At 43.3% G+C, this 27,212-nt stretch overlaps 1 protein-coding gene and 1 long non-coding RNA gene across 4 annotated transcripts in view; one reads left to right on the forward strand and one right to left on the reverse strand.

The window, feature by feature from the left end:
• Positions 1-27,212, reverse strand: part of LOC124185737 — a 53,330-nt gene that overhangs the window by 17,650 nt on the left and 8,468 nt on the right. The gene's annotated exons all lie outside the window — the stretch shown is intronic.
• Positions 1,585-27,212, forward strand: part of LOC124185731 (fibroblast growth factor receptor homolog 1-like) — a 48,099-nt gene continuing 22,471 nt past the window's right edge. Inside the window, exon 1 of one of the 3 annotated variants that reach the window (XM_046576788.1) lies at positions 1,585-2,967. The gene's annotated coding sequence lies outside the window, so the exon portion shown is untranslated. Of the gene's footprint in view, positions 2,968-17,568; positions 17,728-27,212 lie in introns of those variants that run through there. The other 2 variants (XM_046576787.1, XM_046576790.1) reach the window with 2 other exon arrangements.

Below are 27,212 nucleotides of genomic sequence, written 5' to 3' on the forward strand. Positions count from 1 at the left end.
TTTGCTACCTGCTAGCTTCCATTCGTCGTTTCGAGAAATGATTCTCGATGCTTCGGCTCGTCCACCGATACTATACGTGTATGTGAAAAACTCGGAAACGTCTATTTGACTTTCGGTATTATTCCTTTTTTCTTTTATAAATATTAGGAATTTAAAGATTTAGAGTCTGAACGAACATTCATTCGTTTATAACGTGTATATTTGTGTACGGTGATTCTTGTGTTCCCGCGCCTTTTCGCAGTTAACGATCTCTGGGATTGGCTCGAGTCGAATGACGTCACGTCAAGTTGGAGGTTAAGTTTAGTTGTTCGATTGTCAACCTCGATCATCGTAACGATCACGTTTGGATGGACCGATTTAAGAATTTCGAAGACTGGTGATTAGGTGGGGGATGAATGATCAGAGGGTGAATAACCGCGGTGAACTTTGTTCCATGAATTAAACAGTTCCGTTCAGTTTTTAAATTGATTCTCTTTAACGACGCTTCGAGAAAATCCCTAATTTCCACACGTGTGACTCTATAATACTTAAAAAATAGACAAGTCACAAGAAATAATTCCTACCATTTTCACAATAAAATAACAAATGAGAATCAAAGCAGCATTTATGTATTCAAGCCGCCCGACCAGCCGCAGACGGCAAAACAGTGGCCGCTATTACCGATGTATGGTTCCTGCTTTTTCCGAACCGATATACATACATCAAGAAATCAATGATATACACCAGTGCGTTAAATTGCTTCATCAATCACGAGTAGGGTTTCAGATTGGCTGCTATCGACTAGACGCGCAAAAAGTGATTTCATACAGTAAGTATCCAGTAGGGTCGAGTACTGCACTTTTTCCGGCACATCGCATGTGGTGTTTCGCATCGCACCGACTGTGGTGTGGGAATAATTAGAGGTGCAATCTGGCGGAGCGTATCTGCAGAGGCGATTGCATCTCAACCCTCCAAAAGACGTAGCAGCGTCTCGGAGGCGAATTAGAATGGCTTGGTTGCTGATTAAGATTAAAGTATAGAAAACGTCGCCGAGGATAGGCGTTCCGCAGATGCTCGCAGCATTGGTGCAACAGTTGCACATGCACGCGTGCAGGGAATAACTCGATGCACACAAGACGTGCACAAGACGAGGAGTCCCTAACCTCTCTATATTTACTCGGTTGCAGCAGTGGCCTGCAAGTGTACCATAAGTCAAACCGCGTGCGCGCCTAGACGCGAGGGGGGGGGGAGAAAAAAAGAAAAAGAAACATGAGAAACAAAAAAAAAAAAAAAAAAAAAAAAAATAGAAAGATGAAAAAGGGAAAAAAAGATTTGGAGAAAAAGAAAAAAGGGCGGGAAGGGGAACTGCGTGGACGAATCCACGCGTATACGCATCCACGCATCCATCCGCACGCACGTGTGTCGCGACTCCGAGAGTTTTTGGTTGGGGTGGGAGCGGAGGGGGTGGAGGGCTCGGAGGGGTGGGGTGGGGGGAGGCGGCGATTTTGACGGCGTCTATCGAGGGGTGGGGGACTGCCGGAGGCAGGGCAGGGGGCCGGGGGTTGTGGGCGAGCGGTTATTTCAAGCATTGGTCCGGCACTTAGCCCCGAGCCGAGCCTTCGAGCGCATCCCAGGCATCCTCCTTAGGCTAGTTCATCGCGCGCGCGCGAGTGCTGCGACAGTATTAAACGACGTGGAGGAGGATAAGGTCGACGGTCTTGACGTTCCTTGCGAATAACTGAACAAGTCTGAGAAAAGGATTTAAACGTAGAAAAACTTGAAAAAAATTTTTTAAAAAAACGCATATTTTGACAAGTACTCTTTTTGGCAAGAAGCAGTCAACCGTATTAATTTCAATTCTACCGCAGGGGTTGAAATTTGTTTTCTATAAAATTCGTCTGTCAATAATTGTTGTTTGCTTTCTGTTCTTATGGCATTGAAACGTACCAACACATGACTCATGCGCGCTGTATTCTGGATTTTTATCAAGCCATGTCGTCATGATGTATTATACACGTGATACGGTGTGTTAAAACCAATGGTGATTTGTATATTTCCGTCGTAAGATCAAACAGTGATTTACCTTGAGCTGTGAAAAGTGCATGTACATCAATCAATGCAGGATATTATGTATCGTATGGAATGAAAAATAATTAACGAAGAACTGATAATAATAAAAGTGTTTTCGTAAAACAAAATAACGTTCATCAGTATCCCCGAGTTTCTGTATATTCCATATACCCACAGTCTATACATGCAATAAATTTAAAACACACCGAATGCGGAACGGAAGAGGAAGAGGGTAAAAATTTAAGAACATAAAACCACATCGACCAAACATCTTATACGTACTTTCAGTATAATACGAATAATTTTACAACGTTGTAAGATATTCGTCTGACGTGTGGAAATGTGGAATCGAGTAGTGCGTGGATAGAAATATTGGCAAAGTCTGTGTATTTGCAAAGACATATATTTTTGTGTGTATACGTGCAACGGGTCAAAATTTCTGTGAGAAGAAACAAATTAAGAAAAAAAAATTTATAAGAATAAAGAAGACCAAAATTTAAATTTATACAAAAAAAAAAAAAAAAAAAGAACGGACGAGCATTGGATTTATAGCCGCGAAGCAAGCCTGAAATAACAGAAGATCCAACGGCGCTGAATCAGCCCCGCAAGAGGGGACCGGAGAACAGTTTCTGACAGCAGCCACGCGCGCTCAATCCCAACTGCAAGGAAAAGGGAAAGAACGAAAAATCCCCGCCAACTAGCAGTTGGCGGAAGATCGCGGTTAATTCCGTTATCGCAACCGCGACCCGCAATAGTTGCATATTAATGAGAGAACTCGATTTGTTGAAATTAAGAGAAAGTTAAGTTGAATCGCTAACTTTATCGCGGAAGATAAAATTTGAGACTTTGTTTTTTACGCCGGAGGGATTACAGTGACGGAAATCTGAGCCAACTTTAACCAAATCAAAATTTTCAACGGTGAGTAATTCGCGTCGCAATTATATTGATTGTACAAAATGATATTATACTTAAAATACATGGTGTAAGTAGGCTGCAATTATTTTTTTTATTCTCTTCCGAATGGACGAAAAATGTTTGTACCGATGATAATCAAAGTTTCTATACATATAACGGTATTCATTTTGAGTTTATTTCGGATTTGTTTATTCATCGTTCGTTTAATTTCAACCGTTACGAGTCTTCGATCGTTCGTATAATGAACTTCCGTCGTATGAACGAACGAAATTCCGATGAAACGTTTGTTGGCATCGTCAATTGGCGATGATCAATAACTAAAATAATAGAAGAGCTGCTATAGTCTGCACTGATTCACGGAACCGTCATCTTCTCACTAATCCAAGAAGCTAAATTTCACCCGAAACGCAGTAACAAACACGATTATCATCGCTGTTTTCGTTTTCGCCATCACTCGTGTCGAATATGACTAGCGAATTATATATACTGGTTCCCTTAAATACGAGAATGACATCAGCAGGCGGATTGACTTTGTAAAAGAAGTCGAGAGCCGAGCCGATACTTTGAAACGTTCTGTTTCTATAATAATTCAACAACGTACTCGAGTACCGGTATCCTATAAATATATTATACAAGTATACGTATGCATACGTGTATGTATATGCGCGAATGAAGTCGAGTAGGAATTTCATAACGAGCAAAACGCCTGGGCATCAATTACATTAAATACGTTTCATGTACACGCACGCGTCGTTAAGGTTTCGTTTTGTATCGGCGTACTGCGTACATATCGTTGGAATTGAGTGTAGCTGAAAGGTACCTTTGTCCGTTTGAATACGATAAGTGTCATCGTGCAGACGAGCTTTCGAGTCGGACGAAAACTGCGAACCACTCTCGCATTACACTCGGTCTTGATGTAAAAAAATACCACTTTGTACCAACAATTTGCCCCTGCGCGTTTTACAGTCTATAAAAAATCACTCCATAGTCTTCTCTTAACCTTCGTGACGCATCGCGAGATCGAGGACCGTGTGCCATGCGCGTGGGTCCGCATACCTCGTACGATCTCTCATCTTTGCACGCGTGCAAAGTTAATTTTTCTTTTCACAACCGCCCCCGATAAGCCCCTTAACGGAAGTCCCAAATTTTTTACGGCACCATTTACATCCAAATTGGCCGAATTACCCAATTCAGCTGGTTAATCTGACAACGCGGTGTTCCATATAAATCCGATCCGTACAACACCGACTCAGCGACGGTACATTTATTTATTTTTTTTTTTTTTGCTTTCTGTCTTTGCAAAACTTTCTCGCTTTTCGCATCTCTTTCTCTCTCTATATTTTACGCAAACGTTTAATATACGTACATGTGGATGAGAAATTGGAATCGGTCCAGAGAATAAGAAGTTAGTCAGACTGTCGGTACGCGTATACCGGGAATATTCACGTACGCTTGTAACACTGGTTTATCGCCGATATAGTTTATTTGTAAAAAGCGGTTATTATACACTCCCGCGTACTGCACGTATGTATTTCGGCAGACGTTTTCCGAACTTCTCCACGAATATCTGAATCATGGATTACAACCGGGTTGCCCTGACTCATTTGTTTAATTTAATGTGTAAACTTTGAAGACTGGGCCGACCGATTTGCCGGCACAGATACCGATTTTACTCTTGGAATGTCCGTTCTGCGGGTAAAAAAATACAGTGCGTACCGCGTTAGGCTGTCTCGACCACTTGGAGACGATCAACGGATCACCTCGAATTGAATTGGTCAGAAATATTGAGGCCCGGGTTTGCAAGCACTGGAGGTGATCGGGCATTTCACGCATCGCGTTACGCGGTATGCGCGTCGAGTACGATCATCGAGGTCATTTATTCTATTCTGGCAAAGTAGCCGAAGCCAATCTGCTTTGCAAATGGAAGAACGACGCTTCACCGTTAGCGAGTGAAGTTGATTGCAACTTGATTCCGTCCGGCAGGATATATTTCCACCGATCGGTAGCTTGCAAGCACATAATATCGTACTTATGGGTGCGCGGAGAATACGGTACCCACCGATCCCACATCATAAATCCCATGTCTTGTCGAGCACACTTATCGCCGTTTATCCGAGCAGCACACAGGCGATAAATGCATGTGCAGTTGAAGCCGACGTACCTACAAGAGAAACAACGTCTCGGCTATGAAACTAGAAAACCCACGCCCGACTACCAACGTAGTCTGACTCACGTCCTCAGACTTGAGACGATAAGCGAGGTGGTGACGGAACACCAAGAAGAATAACGAGAAGGAAAGTGATGGAAAATGACAAAGTCGAATCGCACACCTACGACGTAAGCAAAGAACCCGTCGAGGACCTCGTGGTAAAGGACTCGAGACAGAGAGAGATAGATAGAGAGATAGAGAGAGAGAGAGTCTGGTACCCGATTTCCAACAAGTCACACTCCTGTCACCGACAATTAGTCTGTAGGTGGAACGAAAAACTATACAAGCGGTGTAAATCCGACCGAACCAGCCACGCGTCACTCTGAGGTCCTGAAAAGCACGTGGGTAACGAGACGTCGTCGAGAGTCGGCGTAATCGCGCTGCCCACCTGTTGGCCTCCTTCCTTCCACTCGTACACACTCCTGCGTACAATCCGGCATGCATAAAACCCCGAGACTCGTTCGACGACTTTTCTTCGTTGTCTACTGTAACGCGTCCGCAATAGAGAGGTCAATAGAACTACCGTGATGCCCGTTTCACACCCACCGTCTCTCGCCTATCTCATAACCCACGTCGTCGGTGTGAACGGCTAGGACAGACTGGCAGGTCGATCAAGAGTTGAAATTTATTTTTTATTTTCTTTCCTTCTTTTATTCTCGCTTCACGATAATGAAATCTCGGTCGAGTAGAGATAATCAATTTTCACCTATTTATACACTTTATACATAGTTAGATACTGATTCAATTTTGTTTCTTTAACAACGTTGCAAAATAATTTCTTCCAGTATGAAAAAACTTGCCTGGGACTACTTTGATTTCACAATCCATTAAAACTACCTCGTTGACGCTAGAAGAAACGTTTTTTCGTCAAATATTTTTGATTGTTTGTCTAGCCTCGCGTCAATCGGATTGCAAAAGAGATAACCTGCGGTTAGTGAGAATGGGCAAACATTTCAGATGCGATGGAGAAATAGACGATACGCGAGAAGACAAGGAGAATGTTTGAAAATAATTGAATATTATAAATAGAATAGAGCAAGATCCGATCTGTGATGATCGGTGATAGTGATAACTGCAAAGGCGAGAAAATAAGGTGAATAAAAGGAAGGAAGAAAACATAAATAAACGCATGTATGTATATATTACTCCCCCAAGAAAATCTCGCAACCCCGTTACATTAGCCAAATAAAAATAGACCGTATAGTTTCAAGTAAAATATACCGGGAGATCAGGTCCGCGGAGTAAGTTCACTTCACCCGGCTAAAGAAAGATGAGTTCGAAAACTGCTTGGGCGTTTCTACCGCGGTGGGCGACAGATTTGTTAAATACACCTACGTATACACGTACACGTATGTAACTAACCATCGGACGTATAAATATATCGGTGTTATTAATAAGATATACATATATATACATACGTAGGATATAATACACCGGGAATGAAAATAGATATAGAGTTTCTTACGGGGATTCCAGAGCCCCGAATCAATACCAACGTACTCGCGTATAAAATCGTATCCGCGTGTGTTTAACACACGAGCTGCACCGTGCAGGCCAAGACGTAAAATGTACTTATTTACGATTAACCAGGCGAGGTCGAGGAGAGGAGTTCGTTGAAGAGGGAGGAATAAGAAATGTAAGAAAATTTAACGATAAGAAAGAAGGGAAAAAAATACAACTCAACGTATACGGGGAAAAAAGGAGACTTTTACACTCCTCGAGGCATCGGGGCGTCAGGGTGGTCTGACGACGCTAACGTCGAATCGTTTAAAGTAACGAATCTCAAGTTTGAAACAGTACCTCGTATAATATATAAGTTGTCCTCGTCATGTCATGCGGCCGACGAGATATATTTAAACTCGATTTAATATCTACGTTAAGAAAACTGAATTCCTTGAAAAGTGCATACATGCGAATAAATCGTGCGCAATAGCGCGTAAATTATTTATAAATTTATGCTAATCGTTACGGATTTTGTGAGTTGATCGAAGGAAGAATTTAAACCTCCGGGAATAACTGTTATTATCATTCTTAGTATTATTGTGATAAATGTAGAGAGCGTCGAATGGACCTGACCGAAAGGCGAATAATCAATCAAGCATAATAAAAACGTGCCAATTTAACGAGCTCCGATTAAGAAGATTGTCCGCAGCTCGAGTTCTCGTCCAGTTGTGTCACAGATTTGCGATAAAAAACCAGTCGCCTCTTCTCGCCCTCGGACTTTTTTTTATTTAGCGAACTTAGAAGGTTCTCCCTGTTCAGCGAGGACTGCGCAATTACGGAGTTAGATGGGTGTAAGTAATTGATTGATAAAAGAGTCACGAAGAACTGCAAGACGACGTTCGTCCGATCGCGAAACGAATCTAAAAATTAATTCAACTCGGCATTCGACTGCGAAGAATGTTTCCTAATCATTTACGCGGCTATTTTTTCACCGCTCAATAAGCTTCCGGCGCCGATCCCGGTTTACGCGCAAGAAAACTAACCGCATACACAGGCAGCAGGACGCTGTTCCGACACGCGAAGCGAATAGCAATATCGTATTTGCAATCGTGACAGGGTAAATCTCTCCTTTCCCATCGTAAACGCCGGTGGATTTTTCATATTCTTCTCGCAGCGTTTGAAGCGCAGCGATTTATCGTCCGTGGAGATCCACCCTCTCGGCTTAACTGTTCAGCTTCCGTTTCCGATCGTTGAAAAGTCACGTTAACGAACTCGAATCGCAAAGTCGCATTTTCCGATGTGACTGTAAACGATTGGGTGTATAAATATCTGGAAAACGGTGAAAAATATTGTTCGCGTAACTCTGCACGCCCTGCAGCAGGTTGAGAAAGAAAAAATTAATTGAGTCGATCGGCACAAGATGGTCTGAAACGATGTTGCACCGGACCGTCATCTGTCTTTACTTACGCGGCGTCCAACTGGATGTTACTACTGCACGTTGCATAAACACATAATCGTAAGTCGAGCGAGAGATTGGCTTAATGTTCTTAAACTCGTTATTAGTGCAATAGTATCACTATTACCATCATCATCGTCATCATCATCATCATCATTATCATCATCATTATCATTATCATTATCGTTTCTTATTAAGTCGCGCTAGATATTCCACACGGAAAGTATTTTCCCGCTGCAGTAAATACGGTGCGGGATTTCACGCGCAAGTGTTACAACAACAGATGACTGGAAGTACGAAAGAAAAAAAATTTATAAAGAAATTCGCGAAAACAATTAGGCGAGAAAGAACAAGAGAGAGAAGAAGGAGGAGGAGGAGGAGAAATCTGACGAGATTAGTTTATTTACTCGTAACGTAGCGTACATGTAACTTGAGCTTCTCCGCGTACCTACCGTACGACTTACGGACCCCTCGAGGATCTTGATTTGTTCTCGGAAGCTCCACGGTCAATTCGAATCTCGTTTTGTTTCTGCATATGCTCTGCATGGCGTTTAATCGAGCCAACGAGCTCTGATGAGTGATGAAAACACGGCTTGACTGCTCGCCGTTATACACGTATACAGTGCGATTCAGAATTAATCGATAGAGACACCGAGTGTAAATGCCTCGCGAAAATCCGATACCAAAGCTCCTTTTTAAAAACTTTCAAAGTCCAGTAGCTTCGGATTTAGAAGACTTTCGAAATTTAGAGGTCAGACAGCAGCGTACGATTCGTCGATATGAAAACTCTCCAGGTACTAAAATTTCCAAACTGTCCGTCCCTCGAAATTTTTCGGAAGAATTCACCCCGATCCGCTAAATCTTGTGAACAATTCCAGTCATACCTAAATCTGTAACGTTCACTAAACAAAAGTAGCTCTCGTTCCCTTATTTATCATTGTTTAAATTGAGCGTTCTTATCGGCGTTGTTGTGTCGTTGTTATTAGAACTAATTCCTATAATAACAGTCGGCCGGTGGGATGGTGGAAGGAGAAGAGACGAAAGCCCGAAAGACGAGGAACGGACCCGTCTCTCAACCACCCGTCGTACGTACTCGAAACTTACACGCTTGCACGCACGTCCCATTGGCGGTCGTCGGTTGCAGCTGTGCGATGGATTATTATGCAATCAAACCATTAGTAAGTTTATTGTGTCTACCACGGTGCAGTCCTCGTAGAGCATCGACTGCGCGACGTTCCGAAGAAGGAACGGAGGACGAACGCGCGTCGTCGTTGTGGCCAAAGGCCAAGCGTCGCGTCGTTGCGAGAAGGTTTGTACGACGTGTTCGTCTTCTGCGCATCGGTATTTTTACACTTTGTAATGTCGCCGGTTTTTCTTTTACGGCCAAAGCGCCGTCAGGTCGCGTGGCAAAACGGGGGCATAAAACTCGATATCGCTACAAGCTCGCCAGCCGGCGCATAAACGAACCTTGAAGAGCAAAGAGAGCGACGACGCCTCCGGGACAAGATCCACCTGGAAGAGGCGGGTAAGAACGTTTATTGAGTCCAACGCTGGAATGGCGCGACGTTGTACCGCGTAAGAGATCCTCCTCGTAGAATCTCGTCTCTCGGCTAAGCAAATAACCTGTTGCCGTTGCCCCGTTGCGGCCTGTTCATTCATGGGATGGACACGCATCTGTCTTGTTAGCTACCGCAAAGCGAACTCTTTGTGTGTTTTTTCAAAGAGTTTCAACTCATCGTACGTACCTCGCTCTTCTTCTTCTTCTTGTTCTTCTTATCCGCGATCCTCTTTGCGGCAAGTAAGAAGAAGCCTGAGTGGGACTGCACGAAGAGAGCTTCCAGACACCGAGTGATTGGCAATTTCACTGATGGGAACTGGTTAGGTGCGTTCGTCTTTGATTCTCGTCATTTTCCGTCTCTTCTCAGAATCTGATACACTTGAAACTCCACTTGTCACACACTGCAAAGACACTAACGCGTTTGAGCGACGTCGTTTCTTCAATTTGTGGACTTTCCCGGATTTTTCGAGATCAACCGTCTGCCGTCTCCTTGCAAGACAAAATCTACGACGAATGGAACACCTGTCCGTACTCCGGACCAGCCTCTTCTCTTCCTCTCTTTTCTTCCGCCGCTTCGGTTCTCCGTTCCTTTTCGTTTAAGTGACGGTAGTTTCCTGCCAATTAACAGCACAAGTATTCCAGCCTCCGATACCAAAGCTTCCTGAAGAATTCCGAGGATTTCCGAGTTAGAATTTTACTATTGCAAAGTCTTGGAGTACAGGTTTTTCTCGTGTTCGTCGTTTACGCAGCCTACAAACCCGTCTTACACGGTGTTCCGTTCAGTAACTCGATATCGCGGATCTTCCGGTCCGTGTATATATATTATATTATAAACCTACGCTCGGCCATTTCTTGGATAGTTTATTTAGTAAAATTCCAGTCAAAATTTCGACGAAAATAACGTAAATTTCTGGTACCCGTCGAGAGAACAAGTAATAACAAACATTCGGTATTTCGAAACGTGCCGCAAGGGCAACTCTTTGATATAAACCGAGTTGAGTTCTGGATTCTGCCAAGTGTCTATTTGGTTTATACCGACGATTTTATCCCCATTTTCCACACGCCAATCGCAAATGAACGCGCGTCAGAGAACTTGTAAAATAAATTACGAAAATAAACATAAAAATCGTCACTTCCTTACTTCGCAAATTCGAATATATTTCACGGTACCTTTATGCGATACATAAAAAATAACCGATAGTTACAAATCGTCTAACAATGAAAGACCAAAGTTATTTACGAGCGGCACTAACGATAAGCCGATGAAAATCCAGGCAGTATATAAGATATCCGGAAGTCGGATGTACGTTCAAAAGCCAAGCATAAAATCACCGAGTAACGATCTCGACGGTAGAACCGAAGCTGAGTTACCTTGGCTTAAATCGAGTCTAGGATCAATTTCAATACCATTTTAGTACCCTCGTATGACGTTAGTGCCGGCCCGTGATTAGACGACCGATGTGCCTCGTGTACGAATGCGAACCGCGTATACGAAAAGGTCTACATAGCTATTCCTAGTGTCAGCACGATCTATAAGATCAGCGATCGCGATAAGAACGAGACTTCATTCACAACGATCGGCACAGTAGGTACCTACATACACGCTGTTCAAGTCTTCGGTTAATCTCTTCACGTCACGTTACGGGCAACCATGAGGAATGTAGAATGAGAATTAAGTTGCACATCAAATTCATGGGTCCAAGCGTAGGAGTGTCTAAAATTCTACGACGCCACGAAGGCGGGACAAAATATTATTTGCCATGTTTATTTATTTATTTATTTATTTATTTATTTACTATCGCGAGTCGAAAACCAATGCCAACAAATCCTTAGAGTAATAGTCCAGGGGTCGCAACCAGAAGAATAAAACCATCGAAAATAGTAAAGTAAACCAGACGGAAAGACACCAAAGACGAGGCTATTATTACACATCGTGAAATTGACTCGAGCCGTTGCGATTCCTGACACGAAAGCGCAATCGGAAGGTTTCGCTGCGGGTTGCACGTACACGGCCAAGGATCGATTCCTTCGTAATTATCGCTCCTTGGGTGGTAGAATCGTCCGATAAGACGTCGAATCTTGTGTTCGGCATAACGCGGGAGCCCGTACCTGGGGGGTGAGTGCATTCCAGGATGATGTCGATTACCGCGAGGCCCTCGGCGTCCACCTGACCGGCTTCGCGTCAGTCCGAGTACCCACCTACCTACCTACCTACCTACTTCCGAGGCAGCGTGGCGTTGAAACACGCCATTAGCGTCACACTCGACCTGCGCACGCATTAACATATCGGCTTACAGTAGTTACAACTCGCACCGACCAAACGAGATAATTAAAAAGATTAGTTTACTACCTCGAGCGGCTCCTCCTCTGCTTCTCGTTCCTATATTGTACTATTACACACGGCTGTAATCAACGTCGAATTAACGCGATTACGAACACTGTCATGGCTTTGCACGCTTGTTACAGATCCACGCGAACGCCTCTCGGTTTCTTCGTGCACTGTTTAACCGATTTTGTAAATCACATTTTCGCGACGGGTAATTAAAAAATCCAAGCTGCTTTATTCCTCTCGTCTATACCGTGTGTGGTGGACTAATATACCGATGCATGATTTAATCACGTAATTTTAGTTATGTAATATCGAGTTGATGCGTAAAAATGTCGAAGTATCGGGCGAGGATGGTCGGCGAACATAATGCGAGTGACTTAATAAACCTTGAAAGATGTTACACGAAACGGAAGTATACAGTATAAGTGGTGTGTTGTTTAATGTTCAGTTATAAGATATTTTAAGAACATGACCACACGAGAAAAATGAATATTCGTATAAATAAAAACGGAAACCAATCGTCTTTATTGCTGTTGTTGTTTTTCTTTTTTCCCCTCGCAAATAAAATACGCATTGATTTAAAAGTCACAGGTGAATTTTTTCAATCAAAATCTGGGTCATGGAAGTAATATCATAATTATCTAAATGTTTTCAATACGAACCGAACAGCGTGTGTCGCGATTTCTTTGATCAAACCCCGGCCCTCTGGGAATTTTCGTCGTCTGATAAATTGTTGCGTTGCCAAATAATTTATTAACTCGCGATTATTAGACCCGTGGGTCGACGGTCCCCTGCGGACGCCCCCTGATCTGACGTTAATTATCCGACTCTCCAACTGTACCAGAAGAAGAAGACGAAGATGAAGAAGAAGTTTAATTGAATACGTTGGCGAAGCGAAAAACGTTCCTCGGCTGGCTCTCTCATCGAAAAATTTACAGAGAAACCTGACAGGATCAATTTGCGTGACCCGCGTGTCACCGAGCGGCGTGACGACAGGCAATATTCTCTCGTGTCGAATAGCGTCCGTGGAGACGTGAGATGGAAACGTATTTAGGTCGGGTTCTCCGTGTATTTACGTCCCGTGTTCACGCAGACACAGAATGAGACCACGATGCACGCTGCACTACGTATGCATAAACATTTGGGCGTTCGCGCATTACGACATTTATGTGTCGTCCGTTGAAAAGACGCGGACTGCAACCGCTCGCCGGATGACAATGAACGAGTCGAGACATTCTCTTCGCGAACGGCAAATTGGTCCGTATGGGATAGCTGGGTATGCCGAGATTATACGTCGCGACGCGTCGGCGGATTTCTCGCGATCACGCTGGATCACGATTTTTTTCGTCGAATGGGAACCGCGTTGCGCTCTATGAAAGTTATTTATCGCCGGCGCGGTGAGTCAGGGCGGACTTCGGGACCCCGACAAGAAGCTCGACTTGTACTCCGATGCCGCCTTAAAGCGGCGAGCTTTTTAGAAGAAAATAACGTTTGAAAAAACTTGGAAGAAGACTAATTTTTCTCAGAACCTGACCTCGCGACGACGACGATCAAGAGATTTATCGAACCACGTGGTACGAAACGGGTTACGTATTTAAACGCGACAACTCGACCTCACTCCCAAGAACAAAATAAACGGAAATTAATAAATAATAGAATACTATTCCCACATATTTGTATTGTATAAATGAAACAAACGAAAAAACGATTCGCGTTTAGATTGCGGAAAAATCAACCTTATGTATGATTGTATAATTACACAAATAAGCCGAAAGATACGAATGTAAATGAATGCATTTCGAACGTGCGAACCGTTCGTCCGTTATATACGTGCACCCGTAAACACTTTTTTCTTCTTCAAACATGCGTGCAGCAGCAGCAGCGACGGCAGCGTCGATCCCGTGGGCGTTATGCAAATTATTGTAAAACGCGAACGGGAAGCAACCGCGAGGAAGTCATCGCCTGCAACACGTATGCCGTGTACTTTCACCAGCCTCGAAAGGCGAAGCCCACACGCGGAAAAAGATTACATATTGACGAGGAGCCAAAATCCTTACATTTCCATGCATTGTCCGCAGGTAGCTGCATGAGTGACGATATGCGAATCGTATATTTTTGTGTAGAATCTCCACAGCGCGATACCGCGGAAGACGCTTTGGAAATTTATGCAACGAGTGAAATTATAGACATTCCAAATAATTACTTTGACACGCGTACAATTTTTTGGATACTGCTATTTTTTATTTTTAACCGTTGAACCGCATGAGAGATGTCAGCGATTTTTACAATGTACATTAATGAATGTGATTTTTTTAAAATCTACACTTACAGTGAGTGAAAAAAGGAAAACCGACAAAACGGAACTTATGAATAAAAAAATGAGAAAAATGCTTTCATATGACTGTAAAAACGAATTTTAACTGCAACGGCTGTAATAAACTGGCAGATCGCGCATACGGGAAATTAGCACGAAGGTAGGATGCACACGTTACGTTTACAACCGGCTTTTTCGACAAAGAAAAAACAACACTCCGTTACGATGTAGTTTTATTATTCCGTACAAATGTCAGTAGAATATACCCACATGTATATCGTCGTTGTTCAGAGTCTATGGTAGGTATAATGTCGTTAGGTACTCGCTACAAAGCTAGAATAACCTAACATAATGCACAATGACCGGATTCATAGGCGTATAATACTGCTGCACATACAATACACATATAGCTATATAGCCGAGTGACAAAAGTCGGCTTGTTCGTTTCACAACGAACAAATGGCTATAAAAATCTTACCTCACACACACACACACACACACACACAGAGAGATATATATATACACGTAGGTACAATACGTAGAAGACAGAGTCTTTAACTTGAGTCGAGTCACGCGTCAAATTATTGCGACAAAAAAATAGAGACGAAAAGAAAGAAACATTAAAACATTCTTCCGTTCTCTCTTTCGTCAAGTCAAACAATTGTAAATATTCGACAGACGGTAGTAATTAGACTCTTGGAAGACGATTGCTCACTATATTCTCAGTAAATAAAATGAATATCGAGATGTATCCGAAATCGTATGAAACTGGTGATTAAAAATGATTTCGACAGTTCGAAATATGTGGTGCCATTATGAAATCTACGTCTGATTGTAGAATCGCATTGAATGAAATAAAAATCATCTGACATCGATAAATTTTTTAAGCAACAATCAAGTTCTTGTTTATTAATCCTCGAAAAATAAACGATCCCATGTGCAACGGAGTAAGAAATGTACGTACATTTTACGTGCAGGGGTGGTTTTTTAGTCGCCCTGTGACGCCTGCGCCGAAGAACGGACGATGTGTAAAAGATACACACAGCGCGCTATAAACGGTAAAAGACGTGGTTAAAGAAGAAGAAGAAGAAGAAGAAGAAGAAGAAAGAAAAGAGGAGGAGGAGAGAAGGCACGCAGGGGGATGCAGGGGTGCGTACAAGCCGGCGTTGTCGACGTCACACGTGCACTGTTTCCGGTGTCAAAACAAATCACGATGGACTTCCGCTGAGCGGCGAACACCACCAGGGTTACCTTATACAAGACCAAATAGCTAGACCGACTCGCGTTGGCATCGTGCGTCAACCTATCCGGGCGGTAGAGTTTCGTCCAACGATTACGTGAACGGTTTTGTAATTGTTTAAACAGATTCGAAACTGGAGATAGCGAGGAGTCTCGTCTTCATCCCGCGAAGAAGAGCGTCGAGGACTTTTGAACCGGGTAATGTTATTCCAGAGTAAACTTGAAGCGAACTGGAAGTCGAAGCGCGTGTCTGGAATAATTGACAAAGGTGACGCTAAATTGATATCGCGCGTGAAACGTCTGCGGTTATTGGGGAGGATGACGTCCTGCGACTAGGTGAAGGGAATTCCGGGAAGAAGGGTTCGCGTCGCGACGCCGTCGTCGCCGTCACGGCTCGATTCACCTTCTCGTCGTTGTAGTCACCGGAAAATCATCGCACATCCGCAGGATTTTGTCCGGGTGGGTGTAAGGAAATAAAGAAGAGGGGACGAAGAGGAACCAGAAATTTACGCTGAAGAAGAGAGAGGAAGTTCTCTAATGAGCCGCGCGCCGAAGTAATTCGGCGCAGATGCCCCGCCATGAAGGCTGGCGCGACTTCGAGGGTCGATTTCGTGCCGACTCGAATGCCACGCCAGAAACGGCAGATCCCTTCGGGAATCAGGGACACGTGGTTTCCTCCCTGAACAAAAAGGAACAATGCCCTCTCTGTGAAGTTGGTGACAAAACAAAGCCCAGAGTCCAGGTATCGCCGACTCGTTGGAAAATTTAGCAAATTTTCACGCCGATTTGAGGCATCTTCTCGACTTTAGACTTTACAGACGATTGCGGCGTGGGCGGTTATCGTGTAACCGGAGAAGAAGGACGTGAACTTGGTGAACCGCGTTAGCAGCTACTCTTTCACCCACACGCTAGTGGGGCGGCTAATATTTCGGGCTTAAAGACGGGTGCGCTGCCTTATCATTCGTAAGTCGTGGTGAGCCTCGAATTAGCGTAATGCTGACGAGTTGTAAGTAGCCGTTTCCTGACCAGACAACAACGGTCGTCGCAACCGTGCAGCGGTACGTTGGGTCCTAATTCCCGGTCGAGTGACTCCGGTCCTCTCGACGTCTCCTTCAAGTTCGCAAGATACGAAGGTCTTGGAAATTGTCGAAACACCCACTCTTACCGAGAAGCTATCGTCGAATCAAAAAGCGTTCGAGCGTACATCCGGCGATATTCTTACATCTTATTGTGCGAAATCGATTCAACTCCTTCTTTTTCATTTTCTTATTTTTCGGTTTGAAAAAATAGTCGTGACCGACTCAGAGTTAGATTTTTTGCGGGATAAAGATAGCGGTGAACTCGTGTTAGGGAGAGGAGGCTTGTCAGCAGGGTCGTTTAGGCGTCTTTCGATAGGACGTAAACTGTCCCTCTTGTACCACCGACTGCACCGCACTCGCATCGGCGTCCGTATGTAATGTATATATGTATATATCGAGATAGATGCGTGAAGAAGATAAAGATGTTTAGATTCGAGGCGCGGACGTTGAAAAGGAGACAAGGCCGCCCCTCAACCCGCCAAGGGTCCGATACACATCTCTTTCTTTGCTCGGATGGCTGCGGGATGGTGGACGATGCAGGATGGATGGATGGACGGATGGGTGCAATGGATGGACGAGGTTGAAACCGAATGAATTATGCATCTGTTGGTTGAAGTGCCGACGATGCTGCAGCGTATGCAGAATGTTAAATCCGCATTTCTATCTTGCTAAATATCGATTGTGAAAAAATAAAAAAAAAATAAATAAATAAAACAACGTAACGAAATTTGTATAATATTCGATGCACGGATTAATCGAACGAATCGCGCACGATGCGCGGTATGTTCAGCACGCGCCATCTGTTCAAAAAGTTGCAAAATTCCGATTGGCGGATGGGGAGAAAGAGGGAGAGAGAGAGAAAAAGAGACCGGGGCAACTCGGCATACTGCAAATTAGGCAATAAACGGGAATGCGATCAGGGTAGGGTATATTAACCGCTGAAAGGTTGTGCCATCTACCAGATAATTCACTAACCGTGCCAAGAGTAATCTGGTCAAAGTTTGAGAATTGTCTTTGAGCGATGTGTCAGATCCAATTGCAGTTATACTAGACAACGTGTTCAAGTAAGGTATTAGGCTCAATTTTTACACGATTCGTGATATAATTATCAGCAGATCCTCGCGCCCGATTCCAAGGTAAAGTAAATTGCTTGTGCTACGTTTAAATCGCCTTTTTTTCTTTCCTCAAAGAATAAAAAAAAAAAAAAACACTTTCCTACGCTAGCACGATTAGCACCCGATGAAAAAAATTAATTGTCACCGTCACTGTTGCAAAAAATAAATAATACCTGTGTAATCATTTTTATGCCAAGGCGGTTTGAATTCATTCCACATCACCTTCAAATTCGTGTGTTCCAAACATCAAAACCCAATTTTTACCGCAAGTTATACGGTCGAACAGTTTTCCATTTATTAAACTTACATCGTAAGCTCTGAGAATAATATATGATCAAAAGATTCGTTGCGAATAATGAGAAGAAAACCGAAAACATTTGAATTAAAATAATTACCAAGTTGAGTTTTAAAGTATATTCTTAACCATGACGTGTGAATATATGAGATATGTTGAATTACATAAATGACCAATCTGAGATAGTATTGTGAAAGAGTCTTAGAGTTGACGATCTTTGATCTCTGAACAAATTTACGACGATTACAGTTTATGCTTGTTTTGCAATAAAAATATGATATTTTTCTTCTTTCGACGGTGCGTAAAGTATTCACGATACGTGTATGTAGTATTACGATTAACAATCAATGAAATTAAATCGTTAAAATGAAAAATTGGAAGTTCATAAGGCAAGAATTTTTTCTCATTAATTTTCACGAATGATAATTCTTGTCACGTAAGTAGCACGCATTCCTTGAAGTAATATATTTCTCGAAGAATATTGCAACCATTAAATAATAATTACAGTAACAGGATTACAAATATCTCCAGACTGATTGAATTTTTGGAATCCAGTATAACGATAATCTTATATTTCTCCCCAATGTTCGTACCGAAACACAAATGACGTTGCAACAAATCGTTCAAATTCTTATACAACCACGGCTAAATAATACCCGCAGCGATTGAACTTGAAACATAACACCGAACATCGGATTTCTGTACGTGAAATCAATGACATCCTCAAATGTATGCCGGGTAAGCATAAGCAAACACCCTGCGTGCCGTCAGCGAGTAGAGTAAATAGATAAACAAGTTCTTTTTTCGAGTGATAAGGCCGCGATAATGCCTGTGAGGAAAATAGGAGAAAAAGGAAGTTTGTAAGGAAAACAAAAGTCCGACATTCGCGTCAAAGTCGCGTGTCGTTAATGGTTTAATATATGAACAAATTGTATCACGCGTTGACCCCAGCTTGCCAACTCTGCAATATCGTTAATCAACTGTTATCTTTGGTGTTATGTACATATAATAATGTACATTCAGTACTGGTAACAAGATTCGAAGAAGGAAAATATGTCACATTCGTACTCTTTAAATTCGCTTTTCTCGGGCAGCGCTGAGTTCACTTTGCATCGAGGATGAACAACGTGAAGAAAATTTTTACTGATTGTGAGTAATGAAATTCTCCGAAAGAGCAACGTACCGTCGTTTCGTGATAACGATTTAGAAAATACTGGGAAATTAAATTATCGGTACTACGTGTGTTTACAAAGAGAGGGACAGCAAATTCTTCCACGTCCATTCGTTCTGATGGATCTATAAACAAATTTGACTACTAAGTTTTCGTTTACCGAGGGCATATGATGTAGATACATAATCGTGTTGAAGTTAGTAACGTATCGTGACGATTCATGCCGAGGTAAAACCGTTGTAACGCAAGTTTTTTATTAAATTGTCTGAGATTCAGTAAACCGTAATAAAACAAATGACTCATCTAAACGTCATAAACGTTAAAGATACAATTCCTTCAAAATTTTATTTCTAAACCAGGTTCTCGTTGTACATGTAAGTTACAGTTTTTCCCCTTCTTCCAACTGACCGAGAAAAAATGCTTCAAACTGTTGACAAAATTCCTGTTAGGTAAATTCATTAGAAACAGGGTTAAACCAGTTGGAGTGCAACCCGAGGTCGGATAGCTTATCAGCTATCGCGCACCTTTTCCCACTGTTCCTTTTCCGTTTCTTTTTCTTTTTTTTTTCTCGTCATTTTTTCCCATTTTTCGTTTTATCTGCTTTCACTTAGTCTCCGTTGAGATAGGCCCACGTTGTCCTCCAGACCTAGACTTGTACACATATATTACCCACATGCTATACGTATAAGACAAGGCATTAGCATACTTGTTCCTTACTCTCCGCCAACGTGTCCCACTCCTTAATCTCGGATCTTCGTTCGCTGCACTAATATCGGCCGTAACGATTCATTTACCTACGAAGCGAGCTTCGTGAAGTACGCCGTTAAAAATTAACATTATTTTATATTATATTTTTCACGACAGCGAGTAATTCACTCTTTTTCTATTCTTGTTATGTTTACATCTTTGCTGCTGCACATATACTGAAAACGTATTTTCTTTCCAACCAATTTTCATACTTACGGAAATTTTACAGATCATCATTTGAACGAAATTTCTACGAGCCTGAAATCAATTCTCAACATCTGACATGAATTTACAGCACGGCATAATTTATTCGCAAAAATATGATTCCTTAGACAGAATTCTCGTAACGTATTTTCGCATCAATCTATAATACCAAAGAGTTCAATTGTCACAGCAATGTACGGATTTCTCATTCAAATACTTTTTAAAACCAACATTCATTTATCTTACAATATTTCAAGTACGCGATCCCCTCGCAAACGCAACATCGCATATATCCTTCATTAATCGACACTTTTTCATACACAAATGTCGTAATTCACGTGGTATAATTTTGATACACACGCGTATACCGGATTAAAAAACAGACATCTTGCAATTATGCGAATAAAGTATCGTACGTAAGTATACGTGTGGATGCCTAAATATATGTACATACGTATTATATGTATGGTTTCGAAAGCAAAGTCGACCGATAGGCGCGACTAATTTTCAAAGACTCCCCCGACTCCGAGGTCTATAAATATTCTTGGCGCGCGTGCTGCCGTCGTGCGGCGACGCCCCCCCCCCCCCCCCACCCGACCCCACCCCCACCCCCACCCACCAACACTCCTTCGCCCGAGCCGGCACACAACGTGCTTGCGCACAGGAAGCACGCCGCGCGTGTAGGTATAACTCTGCCTCTATCTGTAAGCTCGCGACGCGTGCTTTCGTTATGCACGTCACGAGATCGTCTATTGTGTTGGTCACGTGACTACCTTATACGGCGTTGCTGCTTACCAATCGTGAACGAAAGCGCTCCTAGAGCGAATTATCATCCTTAAAAATGGTTTCGCGCCTCGCTTATTCTATACAGGCATATCATGTGTATATATATATTGTATATATACGTATACGCGTATGCATATCGTTATGAGCTAGCCATTTAAATTATACACGCGACAGGTACATGGCTATTATTTTCCATAAAAAGACCGAGCATTCAGTGGTGTTTGTTATAAATTACAAATCGATGGTTGTAACACGTGCTTTAGGATTAAATTAGGTTATTTAAAGTGGAGAGAAATCATTTTGCAATTGCTAGTATATCTTATGGAACTGGTCAATTATTTTGTTGTTTTAAGCGAAGCGAAATTTTATTTGTTGAAATAAAAAGTACGCAAGATCGAATAAATTACACGTGTGTAACATAATGTTTGAAAATATAAACTTGTGGGTTTCGTCGTTCTTTTTCTTTTTTTTTTTTTATTCTTTTGCGAACGGAGGATTGAGTCATTGTCACTTTTATACACACCGATTCGTATATCTGCCGAATTGACTGTACGAACATCGGGGAATTTTTTTGAACAACTGATTATACGTATAATTAATTGTTCGCTTCTCTATCTCGTTTGTTATCGTAATTTTTTGTTCTTTTTTTTTGTTCTTGTCGAATCTATCCGACAAAGAATGAGCGAAGGAGTAAAAATATGTCTGACCAGATAGAACGATTACACATCTATCAAGTCGACCGCGTTACGTCGTATGCCAGGGAAACCCAAGCGACGTAATCGTAACAGCCGTAAATTATTTATTTAATAAATCTCATCATCGCATGGGCGTATCACACATATGTAGATATATACATACACGTGGTACAAGTATCGTATACGCTTAGGCGCAAGCGAGTATTATTTTACCATTCTCCTTTTTTCAAACTACCTTTTTTTTTCAAATAGATATATACAAGCTAAGTGCGCGGGTTAAAACTAGCAGTAAATTACCGACTGGCTCAGTAACCGTTGAGCATTCTTGTGGTTTTAGCTTAAAAGGCTTCTTTCTCGAGCTACAAAATATAGCGCAACAGTGCACAAATGGTCCTTTGTTCGAAAGAAATAAAAGAAGAAACAGTAGGAAAAAAAGGGGGGAGAAATAAATTTCTTCCACTCGTTTTGACCTGGCTCAATCAACGCCTCGTGAAAAGCCTCACCGAAATAGGCCCTCGCTCTAATTACTCGGCAAGAAACGGTGGCGCATCGAATATTCGACGTTTCCATACGTGTAACACGAACGTGTTTACGCATTTGCCGCGTTACATGACAGACTTGAGCTTAAATCTGTATAGGTGCGTAACACGCAGACGCGCGTATAAACGAGTCTCGTACCTTGCCGTTAACCAAACACTGAAACACGCTGCAACGGGCATGCAGAGATGAATTTTACGATGGTATTTAGTCTACGATGCCGAACGAGGCCTCGAGGAGTACCGAGGCTTGGCCTGTTCTGGCCCAAATTTCGGGCCCTGCCAAAGCTAGGGGGCGCAGGAAATTCCCCCTTTCTCAGTTCTGTTTCAACCCCGCGCGATCCTCGCGTGACCCCAAGTCGAAGAATCTCGTCCCCCGATTTCTTCCTGCAGGCATCTCTTGTTTACACAGGCAACCATCGAAGAAGCGAGCGTGTCAAGCCGGAGGCATATTTCGCGCCTGTTCAGGCAGCGCCGTCACGATATCTTTCGAAACGGAGATAAAACAGCGGGAGGAAAAAATAACGAGGCCCGGACGGATGAGAGGACCAGAAAGTGATCACGGCCATCTGGAGAACGCGGAGCGCAAAACGACTTCGCGAGCTGTCGCGGGCGAAGGGGAAATCGCCATCGAGAAAATGTGGAAAATCGAAACTGCTGGATCAATTTTTCGAAATTAGTAAACTAAGTTGTTGAAATAAATTCGTACCGAGTTTCAATCGTTGTAAGAACGGACAAATGGAGCGACGGTGTCTTACTATTATGCACCTGAATAAGCTGCCCCCTTCACAAGACTCCGAGGGTTCGGAGAAGTTGACGTCCAGAGTCGCGTCGACGGTAATTAATTCCAGAAGGTTTTCATCCGCCGTCAAGCGTCAGCGTCAGCATCCCTCCGAAAGGGCGTCAAGGCACGTACCACGATGAAAATCGTCGTAACCGACGATGAGAGGTTGGATTGGTGAGCGACTAGTTTCAACCCCATATCCTGCTGCAGAGAGACGACAAAGGCCGTGTGAACCCGACGATTAAAACGCATGAATAGGGAAGCAGCGCAGCGGCAGGCTCGATGCCCGCTTGTCCAAGTCCGAAAGTGTTGATCCTTAGCAACGCAGGACAGGTTATGCCACGAAGAGAGATCGGTGTAAGAAGCACCGGGATCTTCAAGCGACGTGGTTCTACTGTCAACAGGGATCTGGTCGGAGGAAAATGTCCCGGTTAAGCCGATCCCGGGGGCTCTGCACGTGCTCCAAGTTTATAGTTTTTACCCAAAGCATCGCGGTGAATGTTACGCCGCCTCTTTCAACCCCCATGGGGAGAAATCGTTGGACGAAGAAAGGGTGCTCTGGACTCCTGACGCGGTATTTCTGATCGTTAACTTCCAAAGGTGCTTCACGTTCCACCCTACAGGTTCCGAAATTCAGGCGCTACACATCTGCATAAAACACCCACATGATGAATAAATAGTTGACACGGTCTTTTTTTTTTGGTTTTTTGTTTTTTTTTTGCGTACGCATACGCCAATTGGTGCTACGGTTGGATTGTGATTATTCTATAGTACGCGAAAGGCGAGAAATAAAGATATGTAGATGAATCGAGAGGCAGGAATCAATTTCTTCTTTCAAACGTCACCAAAAAAAGAATTGCCGTTATAAGCAAGTCGCTGTCGAATTTTGTGTGCATAAAAAATGCAAGGCTCCTTGAAGCGATATTATTGTCGACGTGAAAAACGGAGGGCGTCGTGTTCTTTTGGACCACCCTGGGGCACACGAACATTATAGGATCCAACCAGCAGCGTGGTGTTGGTGCGTCTAGGGAGAGAATGAGAGAGAAAGAGAGAGAGGAAGGATGGATTCTTTGACTTCGCCGACCGGAGGAGCAGTGGCTCTTACACAGCGGTGAAGCAGCAAGGGCGGCAAAGAACGAGTTAAACTCACCGAGTAATGAGTTAGATTTAATCGCAGGTCATTGTGGCGGACTAAATGGCCGGAGGATTACCTCGAGGATCGACTCCTTCCCCGATGCCGATGGCCAGCGAACGGTCATTAACGACCGAGGAGGACGATGATTCGGTATTTCCCTGACCGAGATTGGGTCTCGAGCTATCTCGGGGGCCGCCGCGGATGAGCTGCGAGGCGCAGCGTCTATCCAGAGCTTGCGTTTAGAGCCGGGATTTTAACCCTGGAATCGTTATACTCGTTACAGGGCCAAGTTGGACACGGATAAACTCGGAAGCGCGGCGGTCAAATTAGACGCCGTGTAATCCTCCAAGGATATCCATTTAGTTTTAGAGTTAAGACTCCATTAACTCCTCCGCTTTACTGCCCGTGTAACCCCTCGACTATTCGACTATTCGATTATTCGACTATACGACTATACGACACCCGGCGATATACTCCCGCGCGACTTGTCTCATCGTTTCAAACCCTGCGTATTACCTCTAATGCGATTCTCGTGTTGATAAACCTCAAACCCCTCGCCCCTCTGCGCATATATCGCCTTACGATCGATTGGACAAAAACTATGAAACTGTCAAAAGCTCAAAAGGCGGCCGTGGAATTCATTTATAACGATAAGTGCATTTTCCAGTTGCTTGCACTTATAGAGCACTTGTAAGATTTTTTTCAGAACGATAGAATAAAGTCTAAAAGTAACGTTGGAAACATTCGTTGCGAATGAACACATTTGATCCGACGATTGTTTCAAGATTCTCTTAACCTCTTGACGAATTTTTGAAACTCGACGAAGTGCTTCGAAAAAAGGAAGATCAAGAAGAAAAAGCACAATAAAAAAGAAAAAAAAAGAGGGGAAAAAATAACAAAGGGGAAAAGTAACGACCCAGGGACATCGTTTTCGACCTAGCCTAACGGATGATCGTTTATGTATCTAGTATATAACCGGCGAGTTCTCCGACCGATCCCAACTTGACCCTGGACCTTAGGAAGAAACATGGAAGGAGCTTTACGGTCGTTTGTGTGATTAGGTATACGCGGAGGCGTAGAGCACAAAGCTCGGATTTTTTATTTCAATTTTTTTTTTTTTTTTTTGCTCTTCGCAATCCACGCACACGAGGCATGTAAGTCTATATTTTTACGGCTCTTTACAGAGCACGAAGAAGATGCACGCTGCACTATCGTCGCTGAGGAATTATGGGTAATACCACCACGGTTCAGAAGAGATCACAGATTTCATGCTCCCCCGCCTTCTGTTATTCGTTAAGAGATTTAAACATCGCCCTTTGACCCGATATATCCAATGCTTATCAAAATAAACGAGCCGATTATTACCCCTCAACAATTTTTATACACACACGAAACGTGTTATCGCAGATGTTTATGAATTTTCGTATATTATATGGAAAATTCAGCCGTATTTTACACCCGTCCAATCTCCCTTACTTAATACGCGCATTTACAACAACTGAGACAAAAAATTACAAACACGAACGACCGATAAAGATTGGCTCTTGAACTTTGGAAGAAGACCCGCTAAACGTCCATCAAACTCAATCTAACGGTTTGGAAACCGGTCGGTGCGACACTTCGTTGCATCAAAGATCAGCGGTGAGAGGGAGACTGGATGAAGGATGGAGGATGACGACCACCGACCATCGCATCGTACGAAGTACCTTCTTTATCACGCCGAAGAAACAACCGTAAGAAAAGACACGGCCCAGCAGAGAGTTGAAAAATGTATAATCTTTGAGGTGGTTCCCAGGGTGGCGAACCACGGCACAGCGAGACGTTAATCGGCGCGATTTAGTTCTCTCCGTCAACCCTCAATTGTATCTTTATACCGCCAGACAACGTTGTACACTACATTTAGTCTCGAGTAAAGTCTTACGGGAGCTCAAGATGATCCTGTTTTTTCGAGGCGGATGGTTTTCGTTAAACTTTCTCATGCGCCGCAGCTACAACGTCAGAATAGACCTGGACCGCCGTTGCACAGGAGCGCCATGTGTTTCGTCTATGCAGGGGTTCTCAGGCCTCGGTTTCTACCACCGAGAATAAAACTCAAGTGTATTTGCCCCCGTGTAGTTTAAAACCAGTCTCCGCTCGATTATAACCATTGTAACCATGTTACTCGACGGAATGATTGCACCTTGAAATCTTGTTTAGTTCGAGATTGCGGCGAGGGTTAATCTTAAATCGTGTACCTCTTACTTCTGTCACGTTTTCCGATTGTGATAACTAATTGTGGAACTCGTCTTTCGAGTAGAACGAAAAACAGTAATTTTCCATTTTTACCTCACCTTCAGCCACCGTGTCTCAGACAGAGTTCAATTAAATTAAGAGCGCACGTGTGTTACAAGTATAGAGAATCTAGGTTTTCGGTGTTGCCACACAGCCGCGGGCAAGCGTTATGAATTCCGAGTAAATAACCAGACCGCGATTTATGTATCATCGGTACATGTGTATAAGTCTGAAAGATCTGGATGAGCGTTCTTACATATTCAACGACGTGTTTACGCCTACCGAAACGAAATCACTATACGCCCACGTGGTCGGTCCTCTCTAGGATTTGCGAGTTAATATACCCACCTTATCCACAAATATTTAATTTTTCTAATATTAGAATCTCTCGACTAACCACACAAACGAACTACAAGAGACTCGGTGCCGTCTCTCGAATCGAGCTTGCAGAGCGCGCCTTCGCAGCGAACGGAAACAATTACTTCTTTCGAAACTTTTTCTCCCTGTTCTTGCTTTCCTCGCACGATATTCCCCGTTTCAAATCCCTCCGCATCCCCTTCATCCAGGGTCGGACCTCCCAGCCTCCCGAGCCACAAACCCTGCATAATTCACCTAATATCCGCCCCTGGAGCCGAAGGGTGGTGCGGCACAAGATACTTTGCGCCGCGTTCTTCGGGGCGTTTAATAAGCCCCGTGGCGTCGAGAAACGCGCCTCTAATTTCCCCTTCTGCTTCTTCCTCTTCTTCGTCTTCTTCGTCGTCTTCTTCTTCTTCTTCTTCTTCTTCAGGCTTTGACAACGAACAGAGACTCGGACTTGAGCTTTCGGCCCATCTTGCGTGTGGGTAGATGTACACACAGTCCGTATTCTCAAGTGGGTTCAGG

The sequence above is a fragment of the Neodiprion fabricii genome, chromosome 6 (genome assembly GCF_021155785.1).
Source record: "Neodiprion fabricii isolate iyNeoFabr1 chromosome 6, iyNeoFabr1.1, whole genome shotgun sequence".
Classification (NCBI taxonomy): domain Eukaryota; kingdom Metazoa; phylum Arthropoda; class Insecta; order Hymenoptera; family Diprionidae; genus Neodiprion; species Neodiprion fabricii.